The 10937-nt window shown below is 34.4% G+C and overlaps 1 long non-coding RNA gene across 1 annotated transcript; it reads right to left on the bottom strand.

The window, feature by feature from the left end:
• Window positions 1–996: 996 nt before the first annotated feature.
• LOC120265609 lies at window positions 997–9080 on the bottom strand. The gene is made up of 2 exons (XR_005537697.1): window positions 8969–9080; window positions 997–1390 (listed from the first exon to the last, which is right to left on the bottom strand). It is a non-coding gene; the product is annotated as an uncharacterized LOC120265609 (long non-coding RNA).
• Between the last annotated feature and the right edge of the window lie 1857 nt (window positions 9081–10937).

The raw sequence follows: 10937 nt of genomic DNA on the forward strand, positions 1-10937 counted from the left end.
GGGCAACCACAGACAAGGAGCCGAGTTGGATTTGAACCCGCCTCCTCAGTAGGATGAACACTTTTGGAAAGGGACCTAGTGACAATATACTAAATAGTTGTTGGCATTTTTTTACTATGATTCCTACAAGAAATGACAAATCTTTTTAGCAAAGTTTAACTCTAAGTCATCTGAGATGTCACCATCATGAAAAAGACTACTAGAGTTCCTTCCTAGTTATCATAAGGTAGGCTAGCCTCTCTTCCAGGGAGATCCTCTGCTGAGATCTTCTCAATTATTTGTCTTCCTACTTCATCTAGATCTATTGGACCTGAGATGTCTGAGAAACAGTTAAAATATGAGTCAATCTTAGCTAAATTGCTCAAAAGACAAGACGCCTAGGGAAAGTGCTACTTATATCCAAGTAAGACACCCTTAAAACCTAGTGGATGAGTAATATCACAAAAAGAGGTAGGTAGAGCATCAACAGTTGAAGATGAAATTTGGTCTCCCAATGTGTCAGACTTAGGCCCAGGATGTAGATGGGTTGGATTTGCCCAATCGAATTAGCCATTAAGAAGTTTAATCCAACTTGATTGGGTCAAATCATGCTTGATTGGATCACCTTGATGATCTAGATTTAGTTGGATAATTAGACACACACAACTGAGGCTAGTTAATCTCACCTAATTAACCAGATTGGGATTGAGTTTAATCTAGCTTGATTGCAGTTGAATTGGGCTAATATCTTATCCTTCTTCATTTTAAGGATGTTTCGTTGATTTTTTTTAATTAGTTTGTTGAAAGATAATCTCTTAATAATTAAAAAATTATAAGGTTTTATATAAGTGCATTCCATTTTGATTAAGTCAAAACTACTTTTCACACAATAAATAGTTATACCAAAATAGCTACAAGTAACTAAATGGTCTATTTATTCGAAGAACAAACATGTACATGGCAACAAAATTACATGCAAAACTTATAGACCTTTTTCTTCTTTTTCCTTTTTCTCCATTCTGTTAAGAGAGCTACATAGTATATTAGGAACTAGAGAGCAGAAATTAATCAAAATAGAATCTTGACGAGTTGCAACACTTCATCAACCAATTGGGGAGATCCCAAACTTGATGAAAAAGGGGAAGTTTAGGAGAGTGATGACCTAGGACAACTATACAATCCACTAAAATGTTCCAACCTCTTGGGATAATCTCTACAACCGCATTTGAAACGGTCATCAAAAGTTTTTGAATGTTATGAGATTCTAGGTTGATAAGTCAATTACATGGTTCCACATCATTCTGTAGCAATTCCAATAACTTTGCACAGTCTGGAAATATATGGCCAACTTCAAATCTCAAGAGCATTTTCTTCAGCTTGAAAACTGGATTCCATTTAGATTTGCAGCAACCTGCAAAGTAAATTTTCTAATCGGTAGTTAAAAAAATAATCCTAAACCACATGCTAACTACATAAATGAGCAAGATGCACATGTAAATAGAACGAGTTTAGGAGAAAAAGAGTTAGTAAGATTGACAAGAAACTTCCCTATTTTGTTAGTGAACCCTGTTCAATGCTCCTTAACATAATCAATGGCACGATTTGCAAGTCGGCTAAAATCTGGTTGTACAACCCTGAATACAAGATCACATCTAGCTTTCCAAACTAACCAGAAAGTTGCTAAGATAACAAATACTATAAACTTTAGGACAAATACCTTTCAAGAAAAGCCAAACCCCTTGAACTTTAGGACAAACATGGAAGAGATGTTCAACGGTCTCCCAATGCAAACCACAAAAAAGACAGATAGTGGAGGGACCCAAATTGATTAGGTGATGGAAGTCATAAGTTTGGACTTTCCTACAAAGGATTAACCAAGAGAATAATTTAACTCTAGGGGACACCTAGAGCTACCACAGCTTGTGCCAACCTTGCCAATCAAAGGATTCCATGTTTCTATGATTTAAAAAATTCTAAACCATAGAAGAGATGCTATTATTGTTTGACATGGAGAACTAGACCCAATCATTAGTTGATTCTGAATCAATAGAACCCCTACTCAAAGTGGAAAAGCTAAAGCAAGTACCGAAAACTAACTCTAATTTCAAGCGTACTAAGAACCATTACTCACAAAGTTAGCAACTTGAAAATTCCAAACATCATAATCCATGTTAAGAAACATGGGTTTATAAGCCAAAGGTGTTTCAAAACACCAAGGATCATTTAAGAAAGAGGTACTATAGGAATTGATAGAATTGATCCATAATTGGAGTCTAATGGCAGCCAAAGTCCTACATATAGATCTATAGAAATAGGTACACTTTGCAGGAGGCTGAAGATCCCAAACAAGGTTGAGGCCATATTTAGAGTTTATCAGATCAACCCAAATGACTTCCTCAGCATTGAAAAGGTTTAAGAAAATCCTAGTCATTAACGCAAGTCTGGCCACTTTTAAATCCTTGAGACCTAAGCCCTCTCAACTTCACTAAGGTAGTGTTTGTTTCAAGGGATTTGGAGTTACATGTAACTCCAAATCCCTTACCTTTTTAAAATCCGTTGTTTGTTTTGATGTATTTCATTTTTCATGTGCTTTTGAAATCCCATCATTGAGGGATTTTGGTTTACGGTCATTTTGACCGTAAAACCAAATCCCGGGAGTTCAAAACTAGTATATATGCATATGTATATATATATATATACAGAAATTTATACATATACATATACATATATACACATATACATATACACATACATATACATACATATATATATACATAAATCTATACATATACACATATACGTATATGTATACATATACATATACATACACATATATATATATAAATCTATACATATATGCATACACATATACATATATACACATATATGTATGCACATACATATACATACATATATTTATATATACATACATGTATGTATATACATTCCCTAGATATACCTATATATAGTATGTTTACATATATAAATACACATATATACATATATATAAAAATATATATATATGTATATATACACAAATATATACATATACATATACATATATATATACATGTACTCATATACATATATGTATATTTATGCATATATGCATATACGCAGACATATCCATACACTTATACACATGTTTTCCAATTCCAGATTTACAAATCCTTTCAAACAAACATAAAATCTTATAATACAGTAATTCCAGTTACATCTAACCAAACACAAGATTTGACTGCACTGTATTTTGAAAGCCAAGTATTTTCAGTTACATTGTAACTAGAAATCCACTGCATTTAGAATTACATCCAACCAAACGCTACCTAAGAGTAGAAATATTTCAACAAACAAGATGAATGCCACTACTATTGCCTTTCTTAGCCCAGAAGAAATCCCTTGCTAATTTAATACAAAGGGATTGAGAGAATAGAGATGTTGACCAAAATATGTCTACCAACTTTTTAGAGAGAGTTGTGATTCCAATTAGCAATGTTCCTAAAGACCCCAGAGATCATGGGTTGAAAATGAAAGAGTCTAAGCCTTTTAGGGGCAATAAGCACACATAATAAGTAAAGAGAAACTCCACTTTTTTAAAATTCAAAATCTTGGTAATACTACTAGCCAACCTGCTAGCGAACCAGCTAGAAAAATAAATGGCAAATTAATTGGGATTAGATGACTAACCAGTTAAGTGGGCATAAATAGAAAGACAAAGTTTACAGTTCCTAGCACGTTTTCTATTAGCTCTAGTAACAAGGATCAAGTCATCTTCATACATGAGATGGTCGAAATTGAGGGTTAGATTGGCATTAAAACCAGACCCATGTTCAAGGCTTATTAAGATTTGTTGTAAGATCATGAGAGGTTATAATAAATAAATAAGGGGAAAGAGGGTCCCCCAGTATGATGCCTCTGGTTAGGGATGGCAATGGGTAGGGTATGCCAAAACCCTTACCCGTACCCGTAACTCCTACCCCATACCCGTACCCTTACCCGTACCCTTCAGGGTAAAAAAAAATCATACCTTTACCCTTACCCGCAGGGTACGGGTATACCCGCAGGGTACCCGCTTACCCGTTGTTCAAATTATCGAATTAAATTTAAATAATAATAAAAATAAATTAATTATACATTATATTATAATCTTTAAACACATGTCCATAAATTCAAAATTACAAGTTGATATATATTTGTTTATTTTAAATTATATAATCACATAAAAATAATGTCTATTTAGGACTCAATGGTAACTCTACCTTTTGTTTTGTTCATGTTTAACCATCTTGGTTTTTGTTTAAAATTTTTTCATATATCTACTATTTATATTTTATATAGCTTCAAATTTTATAAATATCTAGGAAGAGTTTGAATATAAAAAACATTATAAGTAATTCTCATAAGTTATATCCAATTGATTTTTTATTAGTATCTTATTTTTCAGGATGTTCTTATAATTTATAGAATAAATTATTATAACATTATTTTTTATATTTGCTTATTTTTTAATTTAATTATGATTCTTAATATATATCTAAAATTCAATTTTGATAATATTATCAAATATAAATATAGAAATTAAATAAAATTTAAAATAATATATTAAGAGAAAATTTGAAGTTTTATTTTCAAATTAATCACCATGAAAATAGATATTGAGTAAATTGTGAGTAAATGTTTAGTTTAATAAAAAAATTTTTATATATATATATATATATGAGAGGGTAAAAGGGCAGGTATCGGGTTTTCACCCTGCACCCTCTTCAACCGGGTAAGGGTAAGGGTGCAGGTGGGGTAGGGGCATACCCTCACCCCGACCCAGACTCGCTCAAAAATTAACGGGTATTACTCATCTATAGCCCTGCAGTCCCGGTCAAAAAGGGTAATACCCTCTTTGACCGGGTACGGGTACGGGTATACCCGTCGGGTAGGGTACAAATTGCCATCTCTACCTCTGGTTGAGAAAATCCAACTAGAGGATTGCCCATTGATTAAAAAGATAATCTAGTTGAAGACATACAAGACTTAACCCACGAAATCCAATAGCTGGACCACCCATTTTAGAGAGAGTGGCAAGAGCAGTATTTCAAGAAAGTGCATTATAAGCCCTTTCCACATCAATTTTAGTTAACATATTCGGGGGAGGGGAGAGGACCAAATATAATCTAGCTGAAGACATACAAGACGTAATACAGGAAATCCAAATAGCTGGGAAACCTATTTTAGAGAGAGTGGTGATAGCAGTATTCCAGTAAAGAGCATTATAAGCCTTTTCCACATCAATTTTAATTAACATGTTGGCGGATGGTTTATTAGAATCATTATCAATTAGGTGGGCAATCATCTGGACAACCAAAATGTTATCTAGGAGGCTACAATCAGCAATAAACCCACATTGCTCTCTACCAATCAAATTCAGGAGGATACCTCTAAGCCTATTGGCCATTATTTTCGTGATGATCTTGTCATAAAAATTGCATAAAGAATTGGGCAATAATATGCCATAACCCTTGGCTTATCATGTTTAGGAATCAAAGCTATACAGGTATTTCCTCAAGATTTAGGAAGGACTGAGTTACCAAAGAAATAGTTAATAGCTTCAAATAAATGAGAACCAACATCATGCCAAAAAATTTGATAAAAATCAACATTCAAACCATCTATGCCTAGACTTTTCCTGAAGAGAAAAAAGCATAAGGTTCTATACACTTCAGATTTGGTTACAAGTTTAACAAAAGAACCACAATCAAAGTCAAAATCATTCTCAATTGAGTGGGAAACCATCTGGACAACTAAAATGTTATCTAGAAGGCTACAAATAGCAATGAATCCACATTGCTCTTTACAAATCAAATTCAGGAGGATATCTCTAAGCCTATTGGGCATTATTTTAGTGGTGATCTTATAACAAACATTGCATAAAGAATCTGGCGATAATATGGCACAACCCTGGGCTTATCATGTTTAGGAATCAAAGCCATATAGGTATTTCCCCAAGATTTAGGAAGGACTGAGTTACCAAAGGAATTGTTAATAGCTTCAAATAAGTGAGAACTAACATCATGCTAAAAAAGTGATAAAAATCAACGTTCAAACCATCTAGGTGTAGACTTTTCCTGAAGGGGAAAAAGCATAAGGTACAATACACTTCAAATTTGGTTACAAGTTTAACAAAAGAAACACAATCAAAGCCAGAAATGCAATTGAGATTAGGAGGCAAAGCATGAACAAGATCATTGAACGTAGAATGATTGTCATATGTCCATAGATTAGGGTAAAAATCTTTAAAACAATATTCAATGCTTGCCCATCAATATGGACATTACCTTGAGCATCAATGATCCTGAATATGGGCACTATTATGGAAAAAACTACTGTTCAAATCACTGTTATGGACCCACATCATTCCACCTCGTTGAGCCCATTTCAAAGAATTCTAAAGAAGTAATGCATTATATATATTATACAGGGTTCTAATGGATGTTGGATCATAGATTTGAGATCCATTAAGCATGTCATTGTTTTCTAGGGCTTTGATTTTTAATTCTATCTCCAGAATTTCCCTATCAAGATAATGCTTGCCAAAATACCTTCAAGAGATGAGTTGGGATCCAGAATGAGCTACTAAATGAGAGAAAGCGCGAAGGAGTGGAATGGGGATTAGAGTTCAAGGTTTGGTTAACAATGCATGCAATGACACTTAAGATAGAAACCAACAGTCAAGAAAGGGGCATAGTCAGAAGAAATTCTAAAAAGATGAGAATATAAATATAAACCAAAACTAGAAGTCCAGAGATCCTTGGCCAAGCAATGATCAAGGTGAGCCCAGCAATGAGTCAAACTCGCCTAACTGTTACACCATGTATACTATAGACTAGTAAAATCAATATCCAACAATGAGTGACGATTAATGAAAAAAAAAGAAGATTAGACTTACAAGAATAATAATTAAATGGTACACCCCTATGCGCAGCAGGAGGGGTAATGTCATTAAAATCACCTCTGACAAGTCAGGGGAGATCAACATGAGATATACCTATTACTTCCTGCTAGAGATGACAGTGATCCTCAAGGATTTGACCTTTGTAAATGATCGATAAAACCCAAGATGGTAGAGAGACAGAAGAGATCACAAGATGGATGATAGGAGATGACAAAAACAATAATAGTTGGTAAGGATATTTTCCAAAGGGTGATAATACCCCCAAAAACCTTTTGCAAGGTTAGCAGTGCAATCCCAACCTCTGTATTTACAACATAACCTCATAATATCGTCATTGTTCACTCTTGATTCAACAAGACAAAAAAGATGAGGTTTATGCCTGCGAATGACCTCATAGACTATGTTATTAGTACTGGCATTAGAAGCACCCTTACAATTCCAACATATTATACTAGCAATTACAAGCATGAAGAAAACATAAGAATTTCACAAGAAAACTCAAAGGCAACATAATATAGAAGGAAATCAAAGACAAGTACTCTTAAGGTTCATGGCCTGAGGCACTAATGAAAGTTTAGCTTCTCATAATGTAGAGAATCCTAATACAATCCAATACTACAGAAAATATTGAAAACATAATAGAAAACTCCCTCAAACGTCCCTTCAAGTGAATGATGATAGAAATTTTTGCATTAGAGAAGACAATGCCCTCCGATCTGGTAGCCAATGGGCTGAAATGGTGTCAACTCATCCATGATTGACTATCTTCAACCTTTGCCAGAACCGTAGCAGCACTCCTGAGATTTGGCTAAGAAATCCCCTATAAAACCTAACTTTTTTGGTTTTAAACTGCATGTGGTGAGCTAGAACACGGCCATGCTTCAAGTGTGTTGTACCCATGTTGATTGCTGGTGAAACTTGGACTTGATTTTATGCTAAAATCTGGCATCTAGAGATATACATGGGCATGGAATGCTTCATGACGCATGGTTGTGATTTAGGCAACAGAACTATGCAAAGGGTTGTGCTCTTTAGAATATTCTATCCAGAGTTTTGCGCACCCTTACTGAGGTTGTTCTTTTCTCTGGAATTGCTCTTTTATACTCATTCTTCTCAAAAATGCTTTAATTTAACTTCTTTTTGTCCCAAAGCAGGGTTTCATGTACATCAAGTACAAAATACCAAGAATAGCACTAAAATAGAGAAATTTATGCTAAAAGACAAGCTAAGTGTATGTGTTTCTACTATGAAAAATATATATTTCATGCACTCATCACATGCAAGATAAATATGTAATATTCTAGTCCTGCAAGCAATACATGAAGGATTGGTTCAATTTGGCTTGAAATCAACTTTGATCTACTCAACCTAGCTCCAGTTGAGGTTGGAACAACTCTAAAATTGAAAACTCAAATAAATCCCAAAAGCTCTTATGGTGCTACAATACTATACATTAACGGTCCACTGCTACAGTTATAATAGTACAGATAGCATGAAGCCCATAATAAAAGGCCTTACAGGTATCTTTATGCCAGTAAGGATGGTCATAAGACCTCAATAGAAAGCCATATAATCATCCTTATGTTCGTAAGGATGGTTGTAAGCTTTGAGGAAGGTTGAAAAATGTTTATACGGGCATCCTGGTACCCATAAGGATCTGGGGAGCATCAAAACAAGTTATGGAGGCGAAAATAGGACAAGAAAACAAGAGGTTGCCATCCAAAAAAGTTCAATAAAAGTGTTCTTTATATTTAATGAGGAAAAACTTAAATCCAATCAAGAAATCTTTAGTCAATGCATCAATGGAGGGTTCGACAAATCTATAATACCCCAGATCTAAAATACAAGATCTATCAACAAAAAATTTTTCATAATTGATTCCAAAGCCTTAGATCTAATCAAATACACAAACTCAAACATATAAATCACCAAAATCTAAAAGATCTAGTATCAAAGTATGAGGAATTGCGCAAGTTGAGAAAAAGGTGCAAAATGATGCTAAGAACAAGAAGATTGATTATGAAGGAGATGAGATAAATATCTTACCTTGATTCTACAATGAAAGGAGAGGGAAGATATGAAGATCCATGCTCCAAGATGGCTCCAAGAGGAATTATAAGAGAAAGGGAGGATTAGTTGAAGAACATAGGGTTTAGGTTGAGAGATTGGGGATTTATAGAAATAAAAAAAAGAAAGTTCCCAAAACACCCCCACTCTTTCAAAAGATCATCACAAAACATTAATTACTATGGTACCCTAAGACCAACCTAAGTTGGAAGCCAAGTATTACAAGTTTTGTCGCAAATAAATCTTCCCCTCAACCAAGGGCCATTATTTTCTTAGTTGAACTGAATCATTTTCAACCAACACTAGTTTTGTCCAGAATAAATCTTCCCTATCATTTCTCTTGCCGAGTGCTCTTGAAGTCAGGGAGATTGATGGTGTCCCACCCATCCTATTCATGGAATTTAAAAATTCATTTACAAGCTACAAATGGATACCTTTACACCGTAAATTAGGTCCGTGCTACAAACAGTCATGATGAACCTTGTTAATTGCACTATATCAATTATTTCACTGAAGGTTAAACTTTTATATAATTCAATCATCTTTGGTGATAATTTAATTCAATCATGTATATAAAGAAATAGAAATAGTTGGTTACAAAAAAACAAAATACATAAGAAGAAATATTGGAGTTTATGATAAACACAAGCTTATGATTATTTAATTGTCTAATGATTAATTCGAGTATAGTTCTACTTATATTTTACATGGTATTATTTTATTTGACTCTTAGTATAGTAGGACCTAATTTATATATTCTATGAGTTTACATAAGATATTTTCTATGTAAAGTTTGTGTGTGTCAAGTTGTAGTAGTCTAGTGTGACTTTAAAGCATTGTAATAAAGGATGTTGATGGTTTTCTCCATTAATTATAAAGTTTGTTTCTTCTTTTCTGGAAAAAATTTGGTACCAAAGCTAAGGTTACTTGCCTGACTTAATTTAGAAATAAATCATGGCTAGCAACAGAATTAGAATGAGGGTAGCACAACCATTTACACATCTTCAAGGAAGAAAGCTACTAGTTCTGAAGTATCCATAAAGATTCTACATAAATTTTAAAATCTTTGGGACTTTTGAACCCGTGACAGGGCCGGCTGACCTGCCTGGTTACTCGATTTCTACCAAGCAAGTTGACCTGATGAACTTGCCGAGTAAAAATTTTTTTTTATTTCATTGTCAAAGCTTTTTTTTTATTATAAAAGAAATGTTGCTCATGGAATTTGAATCCATGAGCTCAAAGTTGGAGAATAAAAAACTTACCACTAGAACTAATTTTTTAGGAGGTTACTGAACTTTGGGGTTGTTTCTTTTCGGTATCCTATCTTTAATTTATATCAAAACAGTCACCTATGTTATGTTTGTGTTTCACTAGCAGGTCACCCCAACTAATCCAAACGGTAATTGCTAATGTGGCAGCCGACTTACACAGTCAGCTGGTGTAACATAGGATTTTTTCCACACTAGACAACCCATCTAGACAAGTTTACCTCGTCAGCCTTCCACGCGTCGCCAAAGCCCTCTCGTCTAAAAAAAGCAAGACCCAGAGAAGGCTTTTCCCTTGTCTTCCTCCAGACAAGACCTTTCCTTCTTTTCTCAGTTTGGACGGGAGACAAGGACGGAGAAGAGAAAAGGGTTTTGGTGGAGAAGAGAAGACGGTTTCAGGGTTTTGGTGGAGAAGAGGGTTTTTGTAGTGTTGCTTCTCCACGAGGATGACTAAAGGGAAGGTCTTGACAGCCAAAAAAAGGAGAGGAAGGTCTTCCCAGTGAAGATGGCTGTAAACTAGGAGGTATGGCATGCGACGGATGAAGCCCCAAGTATTGTAAGTGCCTTTTTCTAGCCCCTTCATATGTTGCTGTTGTAGTGTTTCCTTGCTTCATATGAAGGGTTTATGTGTGTTTTTTTTTCTTTTCTAGTTATGATTCATATGTGTTTTTTTACTTTTCTAG

The sequence above is a fragment of the Dioscorea cayenensis genome, chromosome 7, assembly GCF_009730915.1.
Source record: "Dioscorea cayenensis subsp. rotundata cultivar TDr96_F1 chromosome 7, TDr96_F1_v2_PseudoChromosome.rev07_lg8_w22 25.fasta, whole genome shotgun sequence".
Lineage (NCBI taxonomy): Eukaryota > Viridiplantae > Streptophyta > Magnoliopsida > Dioscoreales > Dioscoreaceae > Dioscorea > Dioscorea cayenensis.